At 37.4% G+C, this 7,485-nt stretch overlaps 1 long non-coding RNA gene across 1 annotated transcript; it reads right to left on the bottom strand.

Moving 5' to 3' along the window:
* Positions 1-970: 970 nt before the first annotated feature.
* On the bottom strand, positions 971-6,801 carry LOC108719845. Its single transcript, XR_005960949.1, has 3 exons — positions 6,722-6,801; positions 5,383-5,497; positions 971-1,154 (listed from the first exon to the last, which is right to left on the bottom strand). It is a non-coding gene; the product is annotated as an uncharacterized LOC108719845 (long non-coding RNA).
* Between the last annotated feature and the right edge of the window lie 684 nt (positions 6,802-7,485).

Here is a 7,485-nt window from a genome sequence, read left to right as displayed (position 1 = left end):
GAAACCCTGTAGATTGTATTTATGCAGAGTAGCGCAGTCAAGCTCATCGGCACCATCTTCCACATCTTTGGTCTTCTTCATATCCTCTTCCTTCCCTTCGACAGTTTACGGAACTTTTTGGCGCATGCGCAGTTAGTACAAATAGTGGACTACTCCAACTGCGAATGTGCCAAATAGCTCAGTATTGACAGTGCCTTCCCGAAGATGTGGAAGATTGCACCCATGAGCTCTGCTGCACTACTCTGCATAAATAAGTGAGTAGTAAGGGACACTTTTTGGAATAATGTACTATGCAGGGAGGAAGCAGGGAGGGTGGACTATCTAGGGTAGTGGATAGGGTTTTTCTTATGGGGGGGGGTTTAGTTCTCCTTTAAAGGACATGTAAACCCCCTCCACAAAAATGTAATCAATGAACAGCCTCTTTAAAATCTTTCAATAGCTGCCACTTTGGTTGTTAAAAGGTTAACAATAAGGCTGCTGCATCCCCAAAATGAATACTTGAGCAACAGATAGTTTATATCACATTAGGCGGTATTTAAAGAATCTTATCAAACTGTACTATATATTTAAGTAAATATAGCCCTTTTACATCTCTAGCCTTGAACTACCATTTTGTAATGGTCTGTGTGCTGCCTTAGAGATCACCTGACTAGAAATACTATAAATCTAACTGTAACAGGAAGAAGTGTGAAAGCAAAAGACACAACTCTGTCTGTTAATTGGCTCATGTGACCTAATAAGTATAGTTTGTTTGGTATGTTTGTGTGCTGCATTCTGCATTGAATGAACTTTACAGCATACATGTCTCAGTGTTACTGATGATGTGTAAGAGGGAATATGGTCGCCTGGTGAAAGCTGAAATTTGTTTTAAGAAAATGTGATGCTGCTGGCAAATAGAGGGGGTATATGCAGTACAAATGAAAAAGAAGGCTTTACATGTCCTTTAAAGGGGTTGTTCACCTTTAAATTAACTTTTAGTATGATGTACAAAGTGAGACAGTGAGAAAGACAATTTGCAATTGGTTTTCATTTTTTATTATTTGTGGCTTTTGAGATATTTATCAATATCAGCTCTCCGGTTTGCCATATCAGCTGTCTGGTTGCAAGAACACAATCTGTAGAGTTCCAAGGTATTCCATTTCGTGATGATTAATCTGTAAAATAACATCAATTAAAAACTATTAAAATCAGTTACCAGTCTAAACAGCTGTCTGGTTGCTAGGATCCAAGTTATCCTAGCAACCATACATTGATCTAAACGAGAGACTGGAATATGAATAGGAGGGGGCCTAAATAGAAAGATGAGTATTACAATTTTGCAGTAAAAATATAGTTGTAGCCTTTCAGAGCATTTGTTGTGTAAATGGTGTCAGAAGAAGAAGGCAATTTATTCAAAAACTATAAAAATAAATAAATAATGGCCAAATATCACACTTCCCAGCTAAGGTAAACACAACACATTTCGTTAAGAACATTGACTGATAATTTTAAGCAACATCATTCCCAAAATGCAGACTAAACATGCATAAAGCAGAATATATTTAGCAGCATTAAATCTGAACAAAATCACATCATTTTAGGTTTTCTTTTATGTTTTAATATGTGTACACAAGCAACTCTATATATATAAAATTACACAAATCCAGTTTTGCTTCAGTAGGATTTTTTTATTATAGTTCCCAATAGTTCTCGAGTTTGGAGGCAACTTAAGGGGAAAGTCAACCGCAAAATAAAAATTTGTCTAAGAAAAGAAAACAACTCTAAGCAACTTATATACAATTATTTAAAATTGTCAGTGCTTTTACAATGATTTGTGAAAATAATTGCTGATGGAAGCAGCATTTTCCTAACTCCTGGTTGTTAATTTTAAAAAAATGTTGTGTCTGAGTTCCCTACCAAAGACAGGTCTGTTAATCAGCTGGCTTGTCTTACATTGTATCACCAGGGCAGAGAATATAAAGTGACAGACAAACACTGCTTTCAATAGCAATACATATACAAATAACTTAAAAACAATAGAAAATTGTAAGTTGCTTAGAATTGGGTTTTCTTTTAATTGGCAAAAAAAAAATTTGGGTTGATATTTCCTTTACTGTTCAGCACTACAAAATATATACAGGTATGGGACCTATTATCCAGAATTCTTGGAACCTGGGGTTTTCAGGATAATGGATCTTTCCGTAATTTGGTTCAAAAGGGGGGAAGGTGTGCTGGAACAATAAGGTAAAAATGAAGGTTCCTATAGGAAGAAAAAAGGCTCTCTGGTGTATTAACCTTTGATTAGGGATCTGGTAATTTACGTCGGATCTACTCACATTTAAAGGCGATAAGCGTGTCTCAATTGTAAGGAGTGGATTGTTCGTTCCGTCTATTGCCAGCTGCCTCTGTGCCTGTTAGATTAAACTGAAGCTATTGAAGCACCGTCAGAGATCGAGTGAGAGCTAAGCGGGTAAAATGCAATTACCCAATGCAGATGTGAAAAAGGCCTTAAGCTGTCTCTGTGCGATCTCCGTTAGTCGCAGGGGTGTATTTTTTGTTGCCGGTAAGTGTGGAGGCGGATCCTCTGTTGTAAAGCCAGTTTTTAAAAGGGATCTTTTAGCGCACGGGGCTTCGCTGATGGAAGTGCGGCTTTTCTTTAGATCTCTGTCCAGAGTCTCCAAGTGCTTCCAATTGTCGGCGTTCCTCTCCTCGTGGTCTCGATCGTGTGTATACTCGGTTCTATGTTTCCTCAGTTTATCAGCAGGATTACTTCGCTAGGGAATCGCTCATAAAGGAATATTAGAGGCACATATTTACCTTGTTAAAAAATCTATTTATTGTTTTAGTAAAAACTTAACAGAATTCTTAGCCCAACGCGTTTCGTATCATTGATACTTTCTCAGGGGCAAATTACCCATACTGCATTACAAAGCTTTTTATCTCTTCCGTGGGTGGTTCTATCAATTAGAGATGATAATAGCATTCATTTATTTACTAATACAATTTGTTAAAACTTAAGCAATTAATCATTTAAAAAACATTTTATATCAGTGTCAATATTAAGACCATTTGGTGTAAGTGTCTTTAATTTATGTATCCAAAAAGTTTCTTCTTGTGATATTATTTTAATCATATCGCTCCCGCGCCAATGATTCTTTTTTAGGATTATTCCCATAAAGGTAACTAAAGAATTAAGGGTCAGAATTATGGTGTGTTTTGAAATGAGCAGGTACACTAGGGGGCCGATTCACTAAGGGTCGAATATCGAGGGTTAATTAACCCTCGATATTCGACTAGGAATTAAAATCCTTCGACTTTGAATATTGAAGTCGAAGGATTTAGCGCAGATAGTTCGATCGAACGATCGAAGGATAATTCCTTTGATCGAACGATTAAATCCTTCGAATCGAACGATTCGAAGGATTTAAATCCAACGATCGAAGGAATATCCTTCGATCAAAAAAAGTGAGCCAAGCCTATGGGGACCTTCCCCATAGGCTAACATTTACTTCGGTAGCTTTTAGATGGCGAACTAGGGGGTCGAAGTTTTTTTTAAAGAGACAGTACTTCGACTATCGAATGGTCGAATGGTCGAACGATTTTTACTTTGAATCCTTCGTTTCGAAGTCGTAGTCGAAGGTCGAAGTAGCCCATTCGATGGTCGAAGTAGCCCAAAAAAAACTTCGAAATTCAAAGTTTTTTAACTTCGAATCCTTCACTCGAAGTTAGTGAATCGGCCCCTATGTGTGGTAATACCCTTCTGTATATTATTTAAATGTTCTCTTATTCTAGTTTTTAGATTTCTAGTAGTTCTTCCTATATATTCTAGCTTGCAGGGACATTGTAACAAATATATCACATTTTTGCTGTTACAAGTAATTACATTTTTTATGTCGAATTCTTCATTTGTCACATCTAAATTTAAACATTTTTCTTTCATTGTTTTTACAGCTTTGTCATTCTTTAAAATATGCCAATGTTTCTTTATTATTTGTTCAAATTTTTTGTTTGAATTATTAAATGTAGTAATAAAAGGAATAAAATTATCTTTGGTGCTGTCTCGTTTTTTATTCTGTTTCAACATTTCATTACGATCTTTCGTGTCACATATCATGTTATATCGTCTAATTTCTTTTTTGTATCCTTTTTCTTTAAATTGGTTATATAGGGGCAAATTCACTAAGGCGCGAAGCGCCGAACGCTAGCGTTTTTTCGCTAGCGTTCGGCATTTTCGCTACTGCGCAAATTCACTAACGAACGCTGGCGTAGTTTCGCTAGTGTTACTTCGCAACCTTACGCCAGGCAAATTTTCGCTAGCGACGAAACTACGCAAATTCACTAACTTGCGCAGGGTAGCGAACGCTACCTTTTACGCTAGACTTCCTTCGCCACCTCAGACCTGGCGAAGCGCAATAGAGTAGATAGGGATTGTTTCAAAAAAAGTCAACATTTTTTCTAAGTCCCAAAAAACGCTGGCGTGTTTTCTACATGACGGGTGATAGGCTGAAAAAGATCGAAAAATTTTTGGGGCTCCCCTTCCTTCCCCCTACATTTCCTGACTCATGGCAACTTACCTAGACAGTGGGCACATGTGTAGGGCAAAATAAAATTTTTATTGGCTGATTTGAAGGTTTTCTAGGCATTTGTAGTGCAGATACGTGTTCCTCCATTGAAATTTGAATTTCGCGCCGTATGCAAATTAGCCTTCGCTAGCGCAACTTCGCTTTATATAGCGAAACAACGCTAGCGCAACTTCGCAAACTTACGCTACCCCTGTGCGCAACTTCGCATTTTAGTGAATTTGCGGAGCGCTGGCGAAAATTCGCCTGGCGAAGTGCGGCGAAGAGCGGCGAAGTTGCGCCTGGCGCAACTTTGATTCTTAGTGAATTTGCCCCATAGTGTCTTACATTCTTTTTCATAGTCACTTATTCTACTGCAGTTTCGCCTGACCCTATTAAATTGGCTAAGGGGGATGTTATCCAACCATTTTCTGTGGTGACAGCTACTATTGAGGATAAAACCATTGCAATCAGTTGGTTTACGGTATAGACTGGTCATAAAATTGCCGTTGTCTATTGATATTGTTAAATCGAGAAAATTCACACGCTCTGTAATTTGGGTCTACTAGAAATTCATTTAAACATTAAAATAAACCCAATTGGCTGGTTTTGCTTCCAATAAGGATTAATTATATCTTAGTTGGGATCAACTACAAGATACCGTTTCATTATTACAGAGAAAAAGGAAATCATTTTAAAAAATTTGGATTATTTGGAAAAAAATGGAGTCTATGGGAGACAGCCATTCTGTATTGCGAAGCTTTCTGGATATCGGGTTTCTGGATAAGGGATCCTATACCTGTATAAGTTTATGATGAAACAGATACATCTTATCTCCACTCACCATACTGTGTTGTTAGCAGCATTTAGTTCAATAGCATCTGTTGTAAGTTTAAAAGCTCTTTCACTTCTTTCATCACTCTGAAGAACAGTGCGAAAATAATCATACACATCCCGAACTATAAAATGAATTCAAAAGGTATTATTGAAATAATTTAATATCCAGTGCAGTAATAAAAACAATTTATTGTTGTAAGGCTGCTGGCCAAAAATAGCAGTAAAATTACATGGCCTACAGCTTAAAGGTGCGATATACCCCTTTTTAATATGAGATCAATAAATAGGGCTTGCGTGGAACATACATTTTGCATATTGTTTTCATTAGGAAACACTTATGGTTTACAGTTGAGTGATTATAACCTAAAATGTCCATGTGATTAAAGGTAAGTTACCACTTTTTCAAATTTAGTTCAATGAAAAAGGCTTGTGGCATTTTTTGGCCGTTACCATGGGGTAGATATTGCGGTGGTGGAGAAAACTCTTTCTGACACAGCCTTTAGAGAAATGGCACACGCAGAGTATGAGATGATTTGCTGCCCAACTGATAGTCAGCATTTCTGAGCAACTTTTGCCTGACCTGCAACTGCCATCTAGTCATACGCAGGGGTGCTTCGCCAATGAGGCGAGTTGAGGCTGTCGCCTCAGGCAGCAGCACCCCACTAGGTACCAGGGGCAGCAAAAATGCTGCTCCTGGTACTTTAAGAGCGAATTTCCAGGGGAGGGGGGGGGCAGCAGCAACTGCTGCTGCCTCAGGCGGCGGAGGGGCCAGGATCGCCCCTGGTCATACGAATCAATTCTAGGGGTTGTGTTGCCCACATTTAGAGCCAATACATGCACCCAGGACTGTGCCATTCCTTTGCCCTTAAAGGATGGGGTGATACAAATCTATTATTACTAAATGTATATTTAGTGTTATTTAAAAGGATACTGACACCATTTTTAAATTCATTAGCCTGTCATCCCCATGACCCAACTTCCTATAGGCTAGTTCTTTTTTTTTTCTTCTTTAAAACTTAGAGTTTCATAGCCAACTGAAATTTATGGCCAACTTTCTAAGTGCTGTGGGAGCTTCTGCCCACTTACTGGAATGTGGCAGCAACTGGACTCCTAGAGCATTCTTTCAGTATCATTTATATAAGGAGCAACCATAGAACCAAAGTACTGTCATTGGAGGAACAATCAACCCTAAATTTCAGACAGGTATAAATAAGAAAAAGCCCATCTAACTGTTTTTAACAGAGTTAATATGGCAGTTTTGCATAAATTACACATGTAAAAAACAGGGCTCTGAATTTTCATATTGATTTTTTTTAACATTTAAAATAATAAAAGTAAAAACTCACATTTTTCACTGTAAACAATCTGAACAACTAGATGTGGTCCATAGTCCTGTGGTAGAGATTTCACATTAGCCCATTCTTTTCTGTCCCTGTACAAAATGTTTTCATGAAGCATTGGAACTACATAGTATGGTGTCATGCAAAAGGTTTCTTAAAGAACTATCTCAAAAATTTAATATAGGCTTCAGCATACTGAAATAAGATGTTTTCTAAATATAATCAATTAAAAATTCTGTATCGTTTCTGAAATAATCAAGTTTATCTTTACTATCCCTCTCTCAGCATTTGTTTCTCTTCATGCAGGAGTTGGACGTCAGATATTCATTGACAGTTAGATCTAATATATCTTATAGGAGTGGGGATGCCTTTTGCCTAGATGTATTAGAGCTCACTTTATTTAAATCACCAGACATCATGGCTCTCTACATGCAGAATCTGCTCAAAAGGCAATTATTTTGTCAGATTTTGTTTGTACTGGAATCAGTTATTTGAGTGAGCTTTAATTCATCTGTTAGGAAAGGAAGTCCCCCTATAAGATATATTGGATTTAACTGTCAATGAATATCTGACACCCAACTCCTGCATGAAGACAGAAAGAAGAGAAACAGATGCTGATTGAGGAATAGTGAAGATAAACAATGCAGAATATATAATTGATTGCATTTATAAAGTTTCTTATTTCAGTATGATGAAGCTTATATTAAATTTTCATTTTCGCGATAGTTCCCCTTTAAAGTAGATGAAAAGTTATAATCACTGGGGGGGGG

This window comes from Xenopus laevis, chromosome 1L (assembly GCF_017654675.1).
Source record: "Xenopus laevis strain J_2021 chromosome 1L, Xenopus_laevis_v10.1, whole genome shotgun sequence".
NCBI classification, from domain to species: domain Eukaryota; kingdom Metazoa; phylum Chordata; class Amphibia; order Anura; family Pipidae; genus Xenopus; species Xenopus laevis.
Note: the sequence above shows the minus strand (reverse complement) of the source record. Positions and strands in the feature narration are given on the sequence as shown.